Raw genomic sequence first — 24,771 nt, 5'->3', positions numbered from 1 at the left:
AATTTTAACTCACCTCCCCGACATCTTCACCAAACATCATCATTCAACCTTTGAAATCGCCGGAGGGCAAAATGGTCATTTTTTGAGCTCGGACCTTGCAAAAGTCTAAATTTCATCTGCAACTCTCAAACTTTCTTTATTTTTATCTCAGATGTTCAAAATTTTACTCCTGACAGCAGACAGGAATCTCCAAGTCTTGGTTCAAGATTCTATTGCATAAGACATGACATTGCATATCATTGCATGAGCATTTCATATCACTGCACTGCACAGCATGTCATTTCGAGGTCCAGAACTCTTGATTTCAAAATTTTCAATCCAGATTCGAGTTTCAACTCTTTTCAAAATTGTTTTCAAAACCCTGGGTCTTCAAAATTATCAATTCTTCCCATTTTACCCCCAGGATTCTGAATTTCAAAATATTTCCTCAGGAAAACAATCTGGATAGTTTTCAATATGGATTTCAGCCACTTCAACTCAGATTTTGCCTTTTTGTCAGCTATTTCAACTATCATTCTTTTACACAATCGCCCTACAGGGGCCAACTCTTTCCAAAAATGCCTGTTTTACCAATTAGTCCAAATTTTATAAAAATTCCAAAAAGAAGTTGTTGTTTTATCCTTATTTCAATAAAGAAGCAATGTGGCACCCACACTGAGGTGGTGTCACACAAGCTTTTCTTTTGAAAATTTGAATTTTGAAAAACCCAAAAATATAGGAGCCTTGTCCCCTGGATTGGTGCCACTTGTCTTTTCTCTCTCCTCCCATTTCCATGCCAAGTGTTAGTGTGGGGCTACCTTAAGAAGGCGCCACATGTCATCCCATTTATCTGCCATGTGTTAGTATCCACCATGCCTATCATGCGTCATGTGTCATTTCAAAGAACACCAGGAGATGCCAAGTGTCATAGGTTGTCCTGTCTAGAAAAAGTGGAGGCTTGTCTCCTCTGAGGTGGTGCCACTTAAAGTGTGTCTCCTGCAGAGGACACGTGTCAACCTCTCCCTCCTTCAGAAAAAGTAGCCTCACACATGTCTCTCCCTACCTTTCTCAGAAAAATAGGAGACACGTGTCACTCCTAGCTTCCTCCAGAAAAGGTAGGCTTGTCCCCTCTGAGGTGGCGCCATTTGAAGAGTGTCTCCTGCAGAGGACACATGTCAATTCTATGCTCTTCTCAGAAAAAGTAGATGCCATGTGTCATTTCCTGCTCTCTTCAGGAAAGCTAGAATTCAAATATTCAAATCTCTCCATAGGTGGCGCAAATCCTGAACTTCTACCTTTTTCATTTTGCCTGAGATGGCACCACATGGCTTGGACCTCCTTCTCTCCCCTCTGCCATGTGTCATTCTCTGCTTCTTTCAGAAAAAGTAGGTGACACATGTCTCCTTCTACCTCCTTCAGAAAAAGTAGAGGACACATGTCACTCTTGGCTTCCTTCAGAAAAGCAACCATTCAAAAATTTTAAGACAAGAGCTAGGTGGCGAAAATCCTAGAGTTCTACCTTTTTCTACTTGGCCAAGATGGCGCCACATGTTCCTTGCCTTTCCTAACTGCCACATGGCATCGTAGGAGCCATTCTGAGGAAATGCCACATGTCCATCCTTCATTCCTCCAAGGCCAACCTACCATTTGAAATTCAAATTCCCCTCTGAGGTGGCGCCATTTGAGAAGGCCTCACCAGACAGCTGACACTTGTCTGCCACATGTCCAAACCTCCCTGCATTAGAAAAAGTAGAAAAGCCCCCCTCTGAGGTGGAGCATTTTGCTTCCTCCATTCATGTTCTCCTGCCACATGGCATCGTAGGAGCCACTCTGAGGAAATGCCACATGTCAGCCTCTACTTTCCTGTAGAAAAGTAGAATTTGAATTCCTCTAAGGTGGCACAGCCTGCTTCCTCCACTCCTGTCCTTCTGACACATGTCAAGAGCCTCTAGAGATGGCGCCACATGGCATGCTCCTACTGTTTCCAGCTTTACACCTCAGAACACCTTTTGAGGTGGCACCAATCCAGAGTCCCACTTGGCTTCAAATTTTATTTTTTATTTATTTTTAATAAAAGTAGCACACCATGAGGTGGCGCCACCTGAGGACTCCCTACAAAAGGCAATTTGAATTTCAAACTCCAAAAGAGCACCCTCTGAGGTGGCGCCATCTGGGAGCTTCCTGCAGAGAAAATCAAGCAAACCAAATTTTGAAAAATTTCAAATCCTGCTGAGGTGTCTCACCCACAAAATTCTCATTTTTTATTTTCTCAAAAATCAAAATAGCACCCCTGAGATGGCGCCACATCGAGGGCTCAGATTGAGCCTGTTTGAAATTCAAAAGTTTCAGAAAAAATCTATAAAAACAAGGGTTCACGCCCAGCCTAGAAGAGACCATCTTTTGAGAACTCCTATTGGACTTGAAAATTCGACCTAGCCTCTTGAGAATCCGATCTTTGTACTTTGGAATTCACGCCCCTTTGGCTCAGTGAAGAAGGCACGGTGGGTCGATTTTGGTGAATCATCTGAAGTTCGGATCGAAGGACGAACGAAGCCCGTGATAGCCGCCCTTTTCGAGAACTTCAACACTGCCTAACGAAGCAAGGTGCACCTCTTTTCCTCCTGATTTGATTTCATAATTTGATTCGAGAGTCGTTTGAAGAAAGAGCTCATCCGAGAGATGGATTGAGCTATTCTCATGAAACGGCATATATAAAAATACATGATTATGCTTCCTTGATGATTTTTTGCATTCATGCATTTAGCTAGGTTTAATTTGCATTTTATTTCATTCATTTAGCACGTTTCATGAATTAATTAAGATTAATTTAGCATTTATTTCAATTCTGCTCATTTTCAGTAGGTCTTTGTTTTTGTCAGTCAGTCCACACGTCATTTCATGCATTTATTTTTTATTAAAAATACCAAACAAATCATGGAATGCGCCCTTGGGTGTCCCTAGAAATGTGCAAAAAATTCGGAATCATTTGAATTCGTTTACTGTGGTAACAGTTCAAAAAGGTAAGGCGGGTTTTACTACTCAGGATGCATTTCAAAATATCTTTTTCGACTTGTAAAATTGAGATCTCCCTCATGGGAGATTCGATTTTCGATCCGAAAGATGTTCCAAACTCGGGAGCATGTCTAGTTTTTAACCTGATTTTATCAAAAAATTTCTGATTTTTTTAATGTCTGACAAAAATCCGAGAGTTCAGGACACGTGTCAGAGCCTGATTTGGGCCTCTGAGACTTTGGATCGACTTAGGTCGATGAGTTATCTTTGTGTGTTGCTCCAAATCCAAAACTGTAAAAAGTGAAAGTTATGTCCGAGGTGTCCTCTGTTTGCATCTGAAAGCCTGCGATTTTTAGAACAGTGTTGATACCTGCCTCGGATTTTTCTTGTCAGTCTTCTGTTTGGTCACATTTGTCTGTTCTGTCAATTTAGGAACACAAAGTTATATTTTTATCCATGTTTCTGTTGATCAAATGCCAAAGTCATGAACGTGAAAGTTGTCCATGTAGGTGTCATGATTAGCTCTGATTATATCATAAATTTTCATGGCCGTTTTCTATTTTTTTAGCATTTTACATCAGATTAGGGTGATTTTTACCTCTGTCAGAACTAAATCCCTGTTACTGAACTCACTATGGCTCAAATACCGAGGCTATAAAAACCAAAAATGTTTCATTTCGGGTCCTTTAGCAGTCTGCAAAATATCAAAAGTTTTCATGGTGTAAATTTTGCATTATCATGTTAAGCATTGCATTTGGTTCGGATCCATAGGCAAAATCCACCATTTTAGAATTTCCTTTAAATTTTAGTATTCAAATCATGTCATTTCATGATTTTTAGAATTCTAGGCTGTTTATCAGAGTAGGTAGATGCTTCATACCGAATTTGGTGCAATTTGGAATCCATTTGAGGTTCAGATTAGCCATAATACCAAAACAGGGTCCCGCAGGACCCGGATCCAAGTGAAAAACAAGCGAAATTCGTTATTTTGGATAAATTGCAAAATGTCAAATTCTGATTTTACAGTCCTAATGTGTTTAGCAGCATGTCATACTGCATTTCATCATCATTTGATTCAATTTGAATTTCAAAATCTCAATTTTACCAAGTTTTCCTTAAAAAAAAACCTTGATTTTAAAGGTATAACTTTAATATTAGGGGTATTTTGGTCATTTTGACCCCAATTACGAATTTCAAACTATTTTCTACTAAATTCATTGCATTTTCATCTTTTCAAATATCAAGGAAGCATGAGAATAGGGTTTATATCCAATTAAATCCAATAATTTCAGAATATTATTGGAAAATCTTGGAAAAACCCACATATTTGAGCTAACCTTATTTCAAGTTTGGCAAGGACATTCAAATGATGGAGCTGAAGTCTGCAATTTCCATTTATTTCATTTATTTAGTTATGTAATAAAGTAAATTTTGGAATAAGAAATTTAATTTCCTGCTTAGACTAGGATGCATATCATATAGTTTGAATTTATGCAATATCCTGCTTATGTGATTCATGCATTTTATTTCAAAAGCACTATGGATGTACACGAATGGCACATGCACCAACTTTTAGGGAGTTGATGAACTCGGTGGAGTCCATATTTACGGCCCTAGTCGGAATATGGACGAGACCCAGATCCATCATCTTTCTACCAGTCACATTGAGCCTACACTCTTAGGCTATCTTGAAAATGCACATCATATTTCTAAATTTTTTAAAATCTTGTGTATTGAATCAATTAAACTCTGAACATATTCATGGCCACAGTCAGGATATGTGAAGGATTTATTTTGACTTAATGCACATTTTTCCAACAAATTTCTTAGAAAACCTTTCAAAGTGCATTCTTTCATTCATATCATTTGCATCATGAAATCATTGGTTTTCTTATGATTTTCTTAAGAAAATTTCATTCTCAAGAAATTGATTTCTCAAGAAACTCTGAGAATTTTTTAAAATCAGTTTTCTCAAGTCAAGTTTTTCCACAGTTTTCCATGGGAAAAGGTCATTTTCCCAAGATTTTCAAGAGAAGTCTCTCACCTTTCTCAAAGTCAAAATCGAATTCCAAGTATTTCAAGGTTAAGATTCTCACGTTTTCAACTTCCCAAGTTTCAATTTTCCTTTTCCACAAGGGCTTTCCAATGAATTCCCATCACTTTCCTAAGAAAACTGTCAAAGTCCAAGTTTTCCTAAGAAGTGTTTCCCTTTTCAAATGTTCACCCTTTTCTCAAGAATCACCTCCATTTTCCCAGGATTTTCAACTATTCCTGATTTTCCTACATCTTTATGAACTTTCCCGTGATTTCAAAACCCTTTTCTTCTGAGTTTCTTGAGAAATTGACTTTCATTTTTTTCCTAAGAGATTCTTTTCAACTCCAAATATTTTCCAAGTATACATCATGTTTTCCCAAGTTGCATTTTCCAAAATCTCATAGCACATGCCTGAATTCTCTGTGCATATAGGATAGAACATAACTTTGATAATTTCACTAAGTCAAGCATAATTTTGGTCCTTGGTTCGATTACCCCTGTTAAAGGCGGCAGGAACGGTCGAACCTCGTACCGACAGGTCGAGCCCCATCCCATGGATTTTCCCGCAATTTTCAAAACGGAGGTGAGTATTTCAAAACCATTTTCCAAAATCCGGTCAAGTTTGAAGCGCGAAAGCCTTTCCCTCTTTCTCTTCCGCAAGGAAGGGAAGACGGGGAATAATTTCGCGACGATGACAGGTTTTGCGACCGTGATGGGACCTGTCCTTGTCTGACCTAAATTATGCTTGACTTAGTTTAATCATCAAAATTATGTTCACAAAATGTCAGCTCTTTTTATTTTCAATATCATGTGAGCCTAGGAGCCTAGATTCTGACCTAGCTGACATTGACTGCATATAGACTAGGCATGGTTTGGTAGGACCAGATTGAGGAGAAATTTTCATGTTCACATAGACTTAGGTCTAAATACAACTCTCCTTAATTTAGGATCTGAATGCAAACAATGTATGCTTCTTCAAAAGATTTTCAAAAGTCTATCTCTCTAGGACTTAGAGGCATCTATTTCTTGCATGTAATCATTTTTTTTTAAATCCCAATTATCTATCATTACCCGGTCTTCACGTTGCTGGGCTCTCTTCCAGAACCCTAGTTCGGGACAGAGCCTCACAACTGGGCCAACTATTTGGGTTAACACCCCCCTACCACGTACCGCGGGCCACAGTCCGAAGTATATCGGTAGGCGCTCAAGGATGTTGGAAAACCTTTCCTTAGAACCGGAGTTGAGATTATATGCCACGTACCTCGAATTTCGATTCGGGTATATCGGCATAACTGGATTGGACAAAGATGATCTGAACCTAGAGTTAGGGTTAGGGTCCTACAGTTGTTTTTCAAAATGATGCATCTAGAGTCAGCCTTTTAGGGAGTGTTGTATGTGCATAAAGGTTTGTGCAGGATGTGATTGTATGCTACTTTTATTTCCCTCATATTTTCTCCAAAATATTTTCAAATTCTCATCTTTTCTCTTTATTTTCTCAAACCCTAGATGATTTTCTCAAATATCCAATTTCTTTCAAAACTCCAGGCGATTTTCCATTCTCCCATTCTACTGGATCTCAGATTTCCAGCCTTATTCCGATCCTGCCTGCAAATTTTCAAAATTTCAAATTTTGCTCATATCTTCAAGAACCTTGTTTTCGGTATATCTTCCAAATTTTGTCCAAAATTTTGTTTGTCATTTCCTTCCAAGATTATCTGATCCCATCATTTGTTTTTCTCTCAAGATTGTTGCTTTCAAAATTCTTTTTTTTCATGCTAAACATCCCATGTGGTTATGCAAAGGGCATTGACATAGTTGTGTGATCTAGACGAGATCAGAGACCGCGCTACTTCAGCACATTAGTTACAGACAGTGAGTGAGAAATAGATTCCATAAAGTCTGTCAAAGAGGGAGCTCAGACCATCAAGGAGGAGATTGATCCCGCTATATATCGGTTGTTCAAAAGAATGATGATTGAGATATTATCCGAGCAAGCTGAAGCCAATTTCGGAAAAGTTCCTGTTAGAGAAGAGGCATCCATCACCATCCCTATGAGCATTATTGGAGACCACAACAGTGCAACCAGTGCTAAACCCAGCAACAACAAAAATAGAGGCAGTCAAAGCAGCAAGTTAGAAGAGTCTAAAGATCTGAAAGGAAAGTATTCTAGAATCCAGAATAGACCTTTTCAATCCAGCCCTCAGCAAAAGGAAAAAAATCAAGGAAAACCAAAGCGCGGAAACTGGAGCGGCGATCGAGATTTCACTCCTATAGACGAGCCACTCGACAAAGTCCTTGAATACATGTTGGTTAAGGGATTAGTCAGGCTCCCAAAAGCCACAGATCCTCCCACCATCATGGGAAGATTCTCGAACTAGTTTTGCAAATTTCATCGGGCAGTAGGGCATGACACTGATCGATGTTTTGTCTTCAAAAACATTGTGCAAGACTACATTGATAAGAACCTCTTTGTTGAAAGCAGAGAAGAAGAACATTCAGTAGCCCTAACTAAGCAAGTTCAGTCCAATTCCCAGAAAGAAGTCAAAGAAGTCAGCATTCAATAGAAATCCAGCAATCCGAAGAAGATAAAGCATGATGGTTGGAGTTATGATCGCGAGTTTACTCCTTTAGGTCAGCCAATCGAAGAAATTCTTGGACATCTGCTCGCGAAGAATATGATCAAACTTCCAAGGATTGCGGATCCTCCCGTCACCATGGGGAAATGGAAAGATTGTTTCTGCAAGTTCCATCGGGCAATGGGGCACGATACTGAACGCTGCTTCATTCTCAAAAATATTGTACAGGACTACATCGATAAAGAACTTTTGGTGCTGGAAGAAAGAGAGGGACGAGTTGCAGTCCTGACCAAGCCTTTCCCAGATCACTCGGAAGAATGACAATGCCAATGCCTTCTCATTTTGTCATATTTATTTTTGTCAGGACGATATAAGTCCTAGTTGTTTTCCTTTTTCAAGCTGTCATCCCTTTTAAGGCATTAATAAAATCATCAACTTTTCTCATTTAATTATGACATTCTTCTTTTGGTTGTTCTGTTTTTTTTTTTTAATATTATTCTCTCTTCCCCACTACACTGGGGCATCTTTTTGAAAATTTGTTTTCAAACATTCTGTATTGCGGGCAGGATCAAATAAAATCCCTCACCATTCATTTGCACTTCATTTGCATTTCAGGTGCATGTGCATTGCATTTGCATTAACTATGCACCCAATTCCAGTTCCCATTCAGGATAAGGGATAAATCCTGAGACTATGAAGGATTTCTCATCCTAATCATCAATCTCTGACTCCAGTTTACAATCTCTGTTGATTTCTCCTCAAAATTCTGCAGATAGAATCCTCTTTTCAAAAATCTAGTTCCTGCACTAACAATTTGCAAAATTTTGATCCCCTAACCGGGTTCTCCTCTAAAGATCTGAATTCCGATCCAACTTTCAAGTTGGTACATATTTTTTCTTTAAAAAAAACCGAGTTCCGACTCGGATTTTCCTTCAAATTATATTTTCTTTGAAAAACTGAGTTCCGACTCGGATTTTCCTTCAAATTATATTTTCTTTGAAAAATCGAGTTCCGACTCGGATTTTTCTTCAATTATATTTTCTTTAAAAAACCGAGTTCCGACTCGGATTTTCCTTCAGATTATATTTTCTTTGAAAAACCGAGTTCCGACTCGGATTTTCCTTCAAATTATATTTTCTTTGAAAAACTGAGTTCCGACTCGGATTTTCCTTCAAATTATATTTTCTTTGAAAAACCGAGTTCCGACTCCGATTTTCCTTCAAATTATATTTTCTTTGAAAAATCGAGTTCCGACTCGGATTTTCCTTCAAATTATATTTTCTTTGAAAAACGGAGTTCCGACTCGGATTTTCCTTCAAATTATATTTTCTTTGAAAAACCGAGTTCCGACTCGGATTTTCCTTCAAATTATATTTTCTTTGAAAAACCGAGTTCTGACTCGGATTTTCCTTCAAATTATATTTTCTTTGAAAAACCAAGTTCCGACTCGGATTTTCGTTCAAATTTTATTTTCTTTGAAAAACCGAGTTCCGACTCGGATTTTCCTTCAAATTATATTTTCTTTGAAAAACCGAGTTCCAACTCGGATTTTCCTTCAAATTATATTTTCTTTAAAAAACCGAGTTCCGACTCGGGTTTTCTTTCAAATTATTTTTGAAAAACCGAGTTCCGACTCAGATTTTCCTTCAAATTATATTTTCTTTGAAAAACCGAGTTCCGTCTCGGATTTTCCTTCAAATTATATTTTATTTGAAAAACCGAGTTCCGACTCGGATTTTTCCTTCAAATTATATTTTCTTTGAAAAACCGAGTTCCGTCTCAGATTTTCCTTCAAATTATATTTTATTTGAAAAAATGAGTTCCGACTCGGATTTTTCCTTCAAATTATATTTTCTTTGAAAAACCGAGTTCCGACTCGGATTTTCCTTCAAATTATATTTTCTTTGAAAAACCGAGTTCCGACTCAGATTTTCCTTCGAATTACATTTTCTTTGAAAAACCGAGTTCCGACTCAGGTTTTCCTGTAAATCATTTTCATTTGTTGATCCGGGTTCCGACTCGAGATCTCTTTATTCGAGCTCAGATTCGAGCTCCTCATTTTCTTTTGTTGATCCGAGTTCCGACTCGTGATCTCATTATCTTATTCGAGCTCAGATTCGAGCTCTTCATTTTCATTTGTTGATCCAGGTTCCGACTCGTGATCTCATTATCTTATTTGAGCTCAGATTCGAGCTCTTCATTTTCTTTTGTTGATCCGAGTTCTGACTCGTGATCTCATTATCTTATTCGAGCTCTAACTTGAGCTCTTTATTTTTCCTCTGTTGATCTGAGTTCCGACTCGTGATCTCATTACTTCACTTGAGCCCTGACTCGAGCTCTTCATTTTCATTTGTGGATACGGGTTCCGACTCGAGATCTCTCTACTTATTTGAGCTCAGATCCGAGCTCTTTATTCTCATTTGTTGATCCAGGTTCCGACTCGAGATCTCTTTATTCATTCGAGCTCAGATTCGAGCTCTTTATTTTCATTTGTTGATCCGGGTTCTGACTCGAGATCTCTTTATTCATTCGAGCTCAGATTCGAGCTCTTTATTTTCATTTGTTGATCCGGGTTCCGACTCGAGATCTCTTTATTCATTCTAGCTCAAATTCGAGCCCTTTATTTTATTTTGTTGATCCGAGTTCTGACTCGTGATCTCTCTACATCATTCGAGCTTAAATGCGAGCTCTTCATTTTCTTTTGTTGATCCGGGTTCCGACTCGTGATCTCTATATTTTATTCGAGCTCTGACTCGAACTCATCATTCTCCTTTGTTGATCCAAGTCATTTCGATCATCAGGGTCTGTCAATTAGTCAAATTTGATATTTTGCCCTCCAAATTTCAATTTAAATCTTTAAATCAGGCAATTCTCCAATTCCGACCTCTGGGGTCACCCAATTTCCAATTCTCAATTTCAATTACCAATTTCCAAATTTTCGACCTTCGTGTCACTCAATTTCCAAATTTTCGACCTTTGAGTCAATCAATTTCCAATTTTCGACCTTCGGGTCAATCATTTTCCAATCTTTGACCTTCGGGTCAATCAAATTCCAAATTTTCGACCTTCTAGTCAATCAATTTCCAAATTTTCGACCTTCAGGTCACCCAATTTCCAAATTTCGACCTTCGAGTCACGCAATTTCGACCTTTTGGTCAACCAATTCTCAATTTCGACCGTCAGGTCATCCTAGACCTTCGGGTCATTCAATTTCCAGCAACCAATTTTCCAATTTCCAATTTCGACCTTTGGGTCAATCAATATCAATATCCAATTTCAATCATTTTCTCCTGCGAGAGACCCTTTTTAGGGAAAGTTCGAGGGAGCTTGTTCTTTTCGCATGCTATCCAACTCATTCACTTAGCCCCTTTTTAGGGAGAGTTTGAAGGGACCCGCATCTTTGTGAACCGTTTGCAAAACAATTTCTAATTTCACACGAGGAACCCTTTTTAAGGGAGAGGCTCGACGGAGACTCGCTTTTCTTGTGACCCCCCAATTTCATACTAGGCCATTTTTCGTCATGAAGGACCCCCTTTGCAGAGAGAGTGTGATGGACTCGTTCCTTTCATGACCCAATTTTCAGACCTCACTATTATCGGCCCCCTTTCCATAAGAGAAGCCTAATATTAGGGAGCTTTGACGAAAGCTCAATTTCTCTTCGAAAGTTAGTTTTGCAAACACCTCCTCTTCAGGGAAGAGAGGAGTATTTCCCATTTTCCATTCAGGTAAGGGCTAAGCCTGAGTCTCTCTTTTTGGGGAAAAAGAGAGGAGAATTTTCGTCACGGATGTATTGAGTCGGACTTCAGATACTCACTTTCACCAAGGATTTCAAGAAAATTTTGTCAATTTGTCAAATTATTTGTTGATTTCAGAATCTTTATTGCACAAATCTCTATCTCAGTTTACCTTCAGCATTACTTCCAAAAGAGCGAAGCTTTTGCGAGAAGAGATTCAAAACTCAAATTCTTTCTATTGGCCAACCAAAAGGATGAATCCTCGATATGGCCAGCAAAGAAGATTCAGTGTTATTGCAAAGCCATAAATGATTGATATTGATCGCAGTCAATGGCACATCGTTAAAGATTATTCTTATAAAGACGAGGCAGTGAAAATATCCTCAGTGCTAGAAAAAAGAGAATTTACCCAAGCCCTGTCTCCTCAGAATCACCTAAGCCGTAATTAAATATCCGCCAAAGGGATCTCTCACTTGTCGTCAAGATGAAGGCGAATTAGGCGAGTAGACCCCCGGGGCCAAAAAAGATTTGAAACATCTCCAAGATGACGGAGTTTGTGATGGATCCTTCCAGGGAAGGTCCAAAGCACTGTCGAGATGAAGGCAGATGCGATGAACCTCCCGACAATCCCTAAAAGATATTTAATTTCAGCTATCATCCAAAGATCTCTAGTCCATGAGTCAATATCGTCCAAGAAGGATCAAAATATCTCCAAGTTGAAGGTGTTTGTGACGTACCCTTCCAAAAGAGAGAAAGAGAGGAAAAAGAAAGAGAGAAAAAAATCAGAACATCTCCAAAATGAAGGAGAATATAGCCAAAACACCAAAGAGCCAAAAGAACGCAGAAAGATTATCATGAGAGAGGTCTTCAGGATATCAAACTGCCAAATCTATCGAGAATCTTCTTTAAATTTGTGAAATTCTATTATCAATACTCTTTCATCAATTGCTTTCACAGTATCAAATTCTCTTTCCTGTTCATGTCAAGGAAATTGATAACCTCCTGGAAGAAGGTCAATCGCAAGTAATTTGGATTTCCAATCTCGATTCTACGAAGTGAACCTTGTTTGGAGGTAATGCTTTGGGTAGAAGAGAAAGAATATCTTTGCAACAATGTGCAACATTTTCAAAATATTTGAATCAACAGCAAGATTTCCAACATTTTGACAATATTTTCTAGCTATCCTGACGTGAAGTGAGAGCTTGATGTCCGCTTTCGATGCATCCTGACACCAATTTTAAATCCCTCCTAAGGACTTGATTCCTTCCCTTCTTTGAGAGCATGAACTCTCAGATTTGCACACTTCCCTATGTCCCCACTGTCCCACCATAGACAGTCCCATTTCGGTTCGAGGTCGAACCACCGATCATTTTCTCGCAAAAGGAAATTTCAAAAGCTGATTTTAGTCTCAGCAATGAGACACCCAAAATCAATCCCTTTTTAAGCTTTAGGGACCCCATTTTCCTTCCTTTTGCAAAACCCCTATCGGATTTATTGTGCAAAATCCGAAGGTTCCATCATGGTCTCTTCCTTCGAGGATTCCATTTCATTTTCCGCCCGATCAGGATAAGGGTACAAACCTGAGCCTCATTCAAAGAGGTATTTTATTTTCCGCCCGATCAGGATAAGGGTATAAACCTGAGCCTCATTCAAAGTGGTATTTCATTTTCCGCCCGATCAGGATAAGGGTACAAACCTGAGCCTCCATCGAAGAGGTATTTCATCTTCCGCCCAATCAGGTTAAGGGTACAAACCTGAGCCTCAATCAAAGAGGTATTCCATTTTCTGCCCGATCAGGATAAGGGTACAAACCTGAACCTCCTTTGATGAGGTATTTCATTCCCCAATCAGATTAAGGGCCAAACCTGAGCTTCGTTCCATGCGAGGTATTTTTGTCCCATCCAGGTCAAGGGCATAAACCTGAACTTTGCTCTCATAGGGAAAATCTTTCCTCTTCATTCTTCGCTTCATATCTACCATTTTCCTCGGGCTAATTTCCTCACACCCAGTCAGATCCTTCTAACTGGGGCATTTTTCTATATAGCCCAAATTTGGTGTGTTTTTCTTTGCCACTAAGCTCGGCCATGAGCCGACTTAGCAGCAAAGAGGGGCATCTGTAAACACCCCAAATTTTCACTCACCTCCCCGACATCTTCACCAAACATCATCATTCAACCTTTGAAATCGCCGGAGGGCAAAATGGCCATTTTCTAAGCTCGGACCTTGCAAAAGTCTAAATTTCATCTGCAACTCTCAAAATTTCTTTATTTTTATCTCAGATGTTCAAAATTTTACTCTTGACAGCAGACAGGAATCTCCAAGTCTTGGTTCAAGATTCTATTGCATAAGACATGACATTGCATATCATTGCATGAGCATTTCATATCACTGCACTGCACAACATGTCATTTCGAGGTCCAGAACTCTTGATTTCAAAATTTTCAATCCAGATTCGAGTTTCAACTGATTTCAAAATTGTTTTCAAAACCCTGGGTCTTCAAAATTATCAATTCTTCCCATTTTACCCCCAGGATTCTGAATATCAAAATATTTCCTCAGGAAAACGATCTGGATAGTTTTCAATATGGATTTCAGCCACTTCAACTCAGATTTTGCCTTTTTGTCAGCTATTTCAACTATCATTCTTTTACACAATCGCCCTACAGGGGCCAACTCTTTCCAAAAATGCCTATTTTACCAATTAGTCCAAATTTTATGAAAATTCCAAAAAGAAGTTGTTGTTTTATCCTTATTTCAGTAAAGAAGCAATGTGGGACCCACACTGAGGTGGTGTCACACAAGCTTTTCTTTTGAAAATTTGAATTTTGAAAAACCCAAAAATATAGGAGTCTTGTCCCTTGGATTGGTGCCACTTGTCTTTTCTCTCTCCTCCCATTTCCATGCCAAGTGTCAGTGTGGGGCTACCTTAAGAAGCCGCCACATGTCATCCCATTTATCTGCCATGTGTTAGTATCCACCATGCCTATCATGCGCCATGTGTCATTTCAAAGAATACCAGGAGATGCCAAGTGTCATAGGTTGTCCTGTCTAGAAAAAGTGGAGGCTTGTCTCCTCTGAGGTGGCGCCATTTAAAGTGTGTCTTCTGCAGAGGACACATGTCAACCTCTCCCTCCTTCAGAAAAAGTAGCCTGACACAAGTCTCTCCCTACCTTTCTCAGAAAAATAGGAGGCACGTGTCACTCCTAGCTTCCTCCAGAAAAGGTAGGCTTGTCCCCTCTGAGGTGGCGCCATTTGAAGAGTGTCTCCTGCAGAGGACACATGTCAATTCTCTGCTCTTCTCAGAAAAAGTAGATGCCATGTGTCATTTCCTGCTCTCTTCAGGAAAGCTAGAATTCAAATATTCAAATCTCTCCATAGGTGGCGCAAATCTTGAACTTCTACCTTTTTCATTTTGCCTGAGATGGCGCCACATGGCTTGGACCTCCTTCTCTCCCCTCTACCACGTGTCATTCTCTGCTTCTTTTAGAAAAAGTAGGTGACATATGTCTCCTTCTACCTCCTTCAGAAAAAGTAGAGGACACATGTCACTCTTGGCTTCCTTCAGAACACTACAACAAAGCAGTAGATTAGCGACGACCATATTCCGTCGCTAACATGGTTAGCGACGGATTAGCGACAATGAGGCGACAGTATGCTTACGTCGCGAATATTTCGACGCTAACTGGCGATGGAATTATTTCGTCGCCAGGTCCGTCGCTAATTGCGACGGAATAACGAGCACTATATTCCGTCGCCAATCCACCGGTACTAAACGACGACCACGGCTTGGCGACGGATTTACTTCCGTCGCTATGTTGTCGCTAGATTAATATGAATAGCGACGGATGGTTCCGTCGCTAATCTGTCGCAAACACGAAAAAAAATTTTAAAAAAATTATTTGAAAATTAAATACCGAGAACTGTACAATTTCTATTTCCTGTACAATTTATATTTCCTGTAAATAAAAAACAAACCATAAAAAAAAATCATATAACAAGAATCTACAACAATTAATCGTTCCACCTTAAAATTAAGAAGTTTAATTATTTACAATTCAACAATTACAATTAGGAAAAATAAAAAAAATAGAACTTCTTCAACACAGTCTTCTAATCATCGCAAAGATTTTGTGCGTCTTCTTGTTCATTGTCTTTATCTGTCCCTTCAGCTCCACTACGCTGATTATCGCTAGCAGCCTACACAAGAACAGAACAGTCAGTATTGATAAACAAAATATAATGAAATAAATTACACACTATATGTGATTCTATCATGTGCTCATGTGTGATCTAAGGCAATAAAAAAACTCTATATGTGATTCTATCAAGCTCATATGTGCTCTAAGGCAGACAAAAAGTTATATATATATATATATATATATATATATATATATATATATATATATATATATATATGTGTGTGTGATTCTATCATGCTCATATGTGTGCTAAGGCAGTGAAAAAATTGAATATGTGATCATAGCATGTTCATATGTGTTCTAAGGCATCTAGAAAAACTCTATATGTGATTCTACCATGCTCAGATGTGCTTTAAGGCAGGCAAAAAACTATATATGTGATTCGATCATGCTCATATGTGTGCTAAGGCAGTAAAAAAATTGAATATGTGAATATAGCATGCTCATATGTGCTCTAGGGCAGGCAAAGCAAAAAATTTTATATGTGATTTTATCATAAATGATATATAACATGTTCATATGTGTTCTAAGGCAGTAAAAAAACTCTATATGTTATTATAGCATGCTCATATGTGTGCTAAGGTAGTCAAAAAACTGAATATGTGATTATAATATGCTCATATGTGTTCTTAGGCAGTCAAAAAACTGAATATGTGATTTTAGCATGCTCATATGTGTTCTAATGCAGTCAAAAAAACTTTATATGTGATTCTATCATGCTCATATGTGTTCTTAACTAGGCAAAAAAACTTTATATATGATTATAGCATGCTCATATGTGCTCTAATGCAATAAAAAAACTCTATATGTTATTATAGCATGCTCATATGTGCTCTAAGGCAGTCAAAAAACTGAATATGTGATTATAACATGCTCATATGTGTTCTTAGGCAGGCAAAAAACTAAATATGTGATTCGAGCATGCTCATATGTGTTCTAATGCAGTAAAAAAAACTTTATATGTGATTCTATCATGCTCATATGTGCTCTAAGGCAGATAAAAAGTTATATATATATATATATATATATATATATATATATATATATATATATGTGATTCTATCATGCTCATATGTGTGCTAAGCAGTCAAAAAATTGAATATGTGATTATAGCATGTTCATATGTGTTCTAAGGCATCTAGAAAAACTCTATATGTGATTCTACCATGCTCAGATGTGCTTTAAGACAGGCAAAAAACTATATATGTGATTCGATCATGCTCGTATGTATGCTAAGGCAGTCAAAAATTGAATATGCGAATATAGCATGCTCATATGTGCTCTAAGGCAGGCAAAAGCAAAAAATTTTATATGTGATTCTATCATAAATGATATATAGCATGTTCATATGTGTTCTAAGGCAGTAAAAAAACTCTATATGTTATTATAGCATGCTCATATGTGTGCTAAGGCAGGCAAAAAACTGAATATGTGATTATAATATGCTCATATGTGTTCTTAGGCAGTCAAAAAACTGAATATGTGATTATAGCATGCTCATATATGTTCTAATGCAGTCAAAAAAACTTTATATGTGATTCTATCATGCTCATATGTGTTCTTAGGCAGGCAAAAAAACTTTATATGTGATTATAGAATGCTCATATGTGCTCTAATGCAATAAAAAAACTCTATATGTTATTATAGCATGCTCATATGTGCTCTAAGGCAGTCAAAAAACTGAATATGTGATTATAACATGCTCATATGTGTTCTTAGGCAGGCAAAAAACTGAATATGTGATTCGAGCATGCTCATATGTGTTCTAATGCAGTCAAAAAAACTTTATATGTGATTCTATCATGCTCATATGTGCTCTAAGGCAGACAAAAAGTTATATATATATATGTGATTCTATCATGCTCATATGTGTGCTAAGGCAGTCAAAAAATTGAATATGTGATTATAGCATGTTCATATGTGTTCTAAGGAATCTAGAAAAACTCTATATGTGATTCTACCATGCTCAGATGTGCTTTAAGGCAGGCAAAAAACTATATATGTGATTCGATCATGCTCGTATGTGTGCTAAGGCAGTCAAAAAATTGAATATGTGAATATAGCATGCGCATATGTGCTCTAAGGCAGGCAAAGCAAAAAATTTTATATGTGATTCTATCATAAATGATATATAGCATGTTCATATGTGTTCTAAGGCAGTAAAAAAACTCTATATTTTATTATAGCATGCTCATATGTGTGCTAAGGTAGGCAAAAAACTGAATATGTGATTATAATATGCTCATATGTGTTCTTAGGCAGTCAAAAAACTAAATATGTGATTATAGCATGCTCATATGTGTTCTAATGCAGTCAAAAAAACTTTATATGTGATTCTATCATGCTCATATGTGTTCTTAGGCAGGCAAAAAATTTTTATATGTGATTATAGCATGCTCATATGTGCTCTAATGCAATAAAAAAACTCTATATGTTATTATAGCATGCTCATATGTGCTCTAAGGCAGTCAAAAAACTGAATATGTGATTATAACATGCTCATATGTGTTCTTAGGCAGGCAAAAAACTGAATATGTGATTTGAGCATGCTCATATGTGTTCTAATGCAGTCAAAAAAACTTTATATGTGATTCTATCATGCTCATATGTACTCTAAGGCAGACAAAAAGTTATATATATATATATATATATATATATATATATATATATATATATATATATATATATATATATATGTGTGTGTGTGTGTGTGTGTGTGTGTGTGATTTTATCATGCTCATATGTGTGCTAAGGCAGTCAAAAAATTGAATATGTGATTATAGCATGTTCATATGTGTTCTAAGGCATCTAGAAAAACTCTATATGTGATTCTACTATGCTCAGATGTGCTTTAAGGCAGGCAAAAAGCTATATATGTGATTCGATCATGCTCGTATGTGTGCTAAGGCAGTCAAAAAACTCAATATGTGAATATAGCATGCTCATATGTGCTCTAAGGTAGGCAAAGCAAAAAATTTTATATGTGATTCTATCATAAATGATATATAGCATGTTCATATGTGTTCTAAGGCAGTAAAAAACTCTATATGTTATTATAGCATGCTCATATGTGTGCTAAGGCAGTCAAAAAACTGAATATGTGATTATAATATGCTCATATGTGTTCTTAGGCAGTCAAAAAACTGAATATGTGATTATAGCATGCTCATATGTGTTCTAATGCAGTCAAAAAAACTATATATGTGATTCTATCATGCTCATATGTGTTGTTAGGCAGGCAAAAAAACTTTATATGTGATTATAGCATGCTCATATGTGCTCTAATGCAATAAAAAAACTCTATATGTTATTATAGCATGCTCATATGTGCTCTAAGGCAGTCAAAAAACTGAATATGTGATTATAACATGCTCATATGTGTTCTTAGGCAGTCAAAAAACTGAATATGTGATTCGATTATGCTCATATGTGTTCTAAGGCAGACAAAAAACTGAATATGTGATTATACCTGAGAGGGACCTGGAATCGAAGATCCCATATCCTGAACAGCGGCCTTGATCTCATTTCGGAGAAAGGGGGCGACGGTGTATTGGAAGTAGTTATTCAGTTATTCATTAATGATCTCGCGTACATCATCACCGGAAAGAATAGTCGGCTGCTTGGAGCTTATGTCGGCGCAAGAAGTTGGTGAGCCGTAACTGAAAGAACCAATAACTGGTGAAGTGTTCATATTACTCCCAAACCCGAACACGCGACCTTTTTTGGGTTCACCTGCTGCAGTCACCCATGCTGTAGGATCAAATGATGGATGCTGAGTAGCGTCATCGCCATATCGCTCTACCATCTGTTGCTCATATGCCTCCTACAAAATAATGTTTAAAGTATTCATTAATAATTAATGATAACATTATGATAACTTGCATATATATTGCAATGATTATTAATAGAATTAATACATACCGTTGTCGTTCTCGCCTTCTCTGATACGAAGACTCCAGTGGTCTTCCGTTTATGTGTTTCTACAAACACATCCTTATATGGTACACTGCCTCCTTTTTCTGCTTCCTGCGAAGTTAAATGACAAAAGATTTAGTACACAAGTTTGCAACAATACTTATAAAATTAATATTATATATTGATGAGTTACCATTTTCTTTAGGTGGCTCCCAAATGTCTTAGATCCACCTGTGTGTAGATGGGCTTCGGGCATCTTCGATCGATTTTGTGCAGCCTTCGCAGAGCGATTTCTAAATGCATCTCCCGCCCACTTATCGCACATTTCATCCCAGTAATCTCTCCTGATAGTAATAGGACCATGGCCCTTCCACAATAATGGATCTTCTACTGCGCCAGATGCTTTTTTTGTTACAGTCTTCATAGTGTGCAGCATGTCTGCAAATCGATTGGCAGCCACCTTCTGCCACACCTTCCTTGCATCATTTTCTTCCACCGTAGTTGCGAAGTGATTCGAAGCCTACAAATATTTTCAGAAAGTTAGTAGACATTGCTTAAATAAATTAAATATGAAACACATTAACTATGAGGAACAACTGTATACCATGAATGAGGACCACAATCTGTCTAACACCTCCTTTGGGTACTCTTTCCATTGAGCAACTGGTCCTAGTAGATGTTGAAGAAGTGAATTCCTAATCTCCCGTACTACTTCTTGTGGCTCAAACCTCGTGCTGCACATGAATTGTTACACAGTAAATATCAATATAAAATATTTCAAAGATATGTAATAATTGAAAAAAAATACTTACGGTCGATTATCGATATACACTATTCGAATGAGTCTTCTTGTGCCAGCCTGAGAAGACCCTGTTTCCTGTGTTGGTGTTGACTTGTGCGATCAACTGGTGTAGGTGGGTCGTGTACAGGCGCAACATCATCTGTAAAAAAATACATTAGAAATTCTCAGAATGCGCATTTGAACTAATCAAGCATCAAATTAGTTATATGATATACCTATCACAGGAGCCCGTGAAGATGAAGGCTGAGCCTGGCTACTACTGGATGAGCGACCACTATAACCTCCACGAACCATATTCTAACAAATAACATATGTCATACAATACATTCAAATAATTCACATCAAGTATTACAATGCATTCAAGTCATTCACATCAAGCATTGCAATGCATTCAAATAATTCAAATCATTCACATCAAGTATTGCACTAATTCAAATCATTCGTTAATTGCATAAATTATAATACATTCAGATAATTGAAATCATTCACATCAAGTATTACAATGCATTTGAATCATTCGTATCAAGTATTAATATACATTCAAATAAAATTTTTAATCATTCATACCAAGTATTGCAATACAACTCACATCAAGTATTACAATGCATTTAAATAGAGGTTTGTAGTATAAGATTTTGCTCACTAGCTTGAGAATTCTTTCTCGTCACTAGTTTGACTTTCTTCTTCTTCTTCTTCTTCTTCTTCTTCTTCTTCATTGTTTGCCCATCCACTTGGTACATCATTTGGATCACATTCCTCTATGAATGTTTCATCGGCCAATGGAGATATGACATGCATATCATGCGCAACATCGTGACCATAAGCGAAGTCATAGACATCATCTGATTGATAGTAATCACTGTCTTCAGCTAACTCATCTTCCTGTAACTGATCATACTCGGGGTATAGTTTGGATTTCACCTTGCAAACTTCCCACCATTCATTTCTATCTGACTTTTTTATACTCGGATATGAAGTATAATAAACTTGTTGAGCTTGCGAGGTGTGATCATCGCAAAATTTTCCTCTCGTAATATTCTCTCTTTTCCCTCTCTTTTCCTTTCCAACCTCTTATTTTACTTCTTTTTGAAGGGAGAAAAGATAAAAGAACGGAAAAGAAAGAGAGGAGAGAAAAGAAGAGAAGGGAAGAGGAAATCTTTTGCGGCTCTCACTTGACCTTAATTTTGAAAATATTTTGAAATAACTCGCCTCCGTTTTTGAAATATTTGCGGGAAAATCGGGAGACGGGATCCGCTCGTCGGTACGAGGTTCGACCGTTCCTGGCGCCTTTACCAGGGGTAATCGAACCAAGGGTCGAATTAATGCCTTTTGTTTTGCTAAAAAATTATCTAAGTATTTATCCTAAGTCTAAATGCACAAAGAATCATGCTTGTGCAAATGCAAAAATGCATGCTCTTTTTGAAAGTGTTTTTGAAGAATTCCCAAGTGTTTGAGATGAATCTGATAAAGTGAAGAAATGATTTTTATCTTAGAACTTAAGATTGAAGTTCTAAGAATAATCAAGAGCTTGGAAAAAATAAATCTGGAATTTAGAAATTGATCTTGAAATCTTGAAGTAAAAAGAGAATGAAGGAAATTTTCAAAGTCATAAATGGACCTTGATTTTAGAAGTTTTGAACTTGGATGAATATTTGGAATGGAATTGAATTCAACTTTGGAAGCTTTGATTTCAGAAGGAAAATGTGAGAAATCTAAAGGAATTGAGAAATGGGATTTGCAAAAGTTGGAATTTCAAGATGAAATCTGAATCTAAGTTCTGGATTCTGAATAGAGTTTTTAGTGGATTTTTGGATTTAGGATCCGAAATAGGAACTTGGTTTGAAATCTGGAATGAAGAGGAATTGGTTTTAAGAATTGGAATTACAGTGAATTTGGATCTGGAATTTTGAATGAATTGGATTCAGGATTTGGAATCCAAGATGGTATTTGGATCTGAAATCTGAGATCCGAGATAGGGTTGGATTCTGGATCCTAAGATGGAATTGGATCTAAAGTCTGAGATCCAAAGTAGAATTGGATTCTGGACCCTAAAAAAATGGATTTTGGATCTAAAGTCTGAGATCCAAAGTAGGGTTGGATTCTAGATCCTAAAATGGAATTGGATCTAAAGTCTGAGATCCAAAGTAGAATTGGATTCTGGACCCTAAAGAAATGGATTTTGAATCTGAGGTCTGAGATCCAAAGTAGGGCTGGATTCTAGATCCTAAGAATTGGATTTTGTATCTGAATCTGAGACCCAAAGGTAGAGTGAGGATCTGGATCCTAAAATGAAATTTGGATCTGTGATGGGAGATCCAGAGTAGAATAAGGATTTGAATCCTAAATGGAATTTGGATCCGTGATTGGAGATCCAAAGTGGAATGGAGTCCTACACTTGGAAATCTGGGTCCAAGTTTGAGAGTAGGATTTGGGTTTTTTGAAAAGTCCAAATGGGACTTTTAAAGATGGATCTAGGTTTTGAAAACCCAGATTTAAACTTGAGATTCAAATCTAAACCTTGATTGAAGATAAGGGGATGGACTTGATTTTGAAAAGATAACTTCAAAGTTGAATTTGAACTTCGAATTTGGATTTGAGTTTGGAAATCTGAAGTTTGAATATAAAATGATTTTGGAATTTCAAAGTCAAATTGGATTTTGAAATTGAATTTTGAATCTTTGAAATGAGATAGAATTGGATTTGGATAAGATTTAAGAAGAAGAATCACTTGGAATTTTGAAAAGAAAGTTTTGAAAATATGATGCAATTCTATCCTATATGATGAATGAATTTGAATAATTTTGAAATTGGAATTTTGAAAAGCTATTTCATTCTTTAAATGAATTAAAATAAGATTGAAAATATAATACATCCTTGACTATGGTCATTGAATGTATTATATAGTAATCTATATTAAAATTCTAGTGAAGAATGAAACACATTTTTGTGCTTTTATAGAGTTTAGAATGAAATTAACTCTCAATATACCCTGACTATGGCCATTGGTATATATATTGAATTAATTCTAAGTTAAACTCTGATAAAAGGTAAAATATTTGAAGAATATGATGATTTTGAAAGAGGATCCAGTGTGGATCCAGTGTTATTTCATAAAAGATAAGAATACTAAGTCTTGTTTACACCCCGACTATGGCCGTTGATGTAAATCGTCAACTTAGAATTAACTTACCTCTTACGAAATGGTGCACGTGTCATTCGTGTTTCACCATTGTGGGGATTTTGAGAAATAAAGGAGAAATGCATGGAATAAACAATTCATGGTATGCTCATTCATTCTACCTAAAGCAAGAAATGTAAATTCTCATTAAATTCTAGCTATTACAACACAAAATAAAATTTACAACTCCAAACAATAGTCTTTTCCATGTGTTTCCTGCAAAACACTTGATTAATATAAAAGGAATTGTACATATCAATGATGAAAGGCTCATATGTCAAGATATAAATGATAGAAAGATGGAAAACGACATATATACTTATGTACATGTATATACATACATATATATGAATATACACACATATAAATATATATATATGTATATACGTATATTTGTATATATATATATATGTATATACATATATGTATATCACATGTGATATGCACTCACTGTAGATAAATAAGGGTGCTGCTGTGGGTGATGGTGACAAGGTGCAACTATGCTGAAACTGCAGTTGCCTTTACAGTGTTGAGGAGCCATAAAGAGGTGGTAGTGCTGCTGTGAACCAGAATGTGATAGTGGTGTAGTGTTTGACAGCAATGGAGATATGTAATGCTGAGGGACATGCACTAGATGGTGGTGAAGCATGCTGGGATTTGTGCATGTGCTGAAAAAGTGGTGACAGGGTGAGGGTCACTGGAGAGACCGCGTGGAAGGCAAAGTGTAGTAATACTGCCACTGTGTAGCAAATATATGATGGCTGTGAAATGAAGTGCATCATAGTGTTGTGCCGTGAAGAGGTGGGGCGCAAATGATGCTGAGTGTAATCACATAGTGGCTGTGTGATGTGAGTGAGAGTGAGTGATATGTATTGATGGTGCAGGGTGTTGGCAACGCAAGTGACTGTTGACAGTTGCTGGGAAATAGGCATACAGCGGGGTGAGCGAGAGAAGTGTGGTAATGACTAGTGCAGACACTGTGAAGATTGCAGAGGAGTGAGTGTACTCTACAACCAGTTTGGTTGGATAAAATGGTAGCTGACTGCAGTTGTAAGCCTTGCCAGGGCTGTTACAGCAGTGACATACAAAACAAAAAGGGTGTAGTGAAATGGTATGCTGGTATGTGTTGAGATGCTGGTAAAGTAGGTGGCTCAAACAAAAGGGATGGGCACATAATGCAGGGTTTATGGTGCATGAGTTGCAGTGGTGACAGCGAATGAAAGACGACAACGAGTGAAATGTGCAAGGCGATGGAGGCACATCATCACTGTGGAAGCTGTGATAGCCTACAGAAATGGTGGATGCGACCGTTGAAGCAGGCGTCACAACAGGTAGTCCTCG

Source organism: Nuphar pumila, chromosome 5 (genome assembly GCF_984573655.1).
Source record: "Nuphar pumila chromosome 5, dmNupPumi1.hap1.1, whole genome shotgun sequence".
NCBI lineage: Eukaryota > Viridiplantae > Streptophyta > Magnoliopsida > Nymphaeales > Nymphaeaceae > Nuphar > Nuphar pumila.
This window is presented reverse-complemented; position numbering follows the sequence as displayed.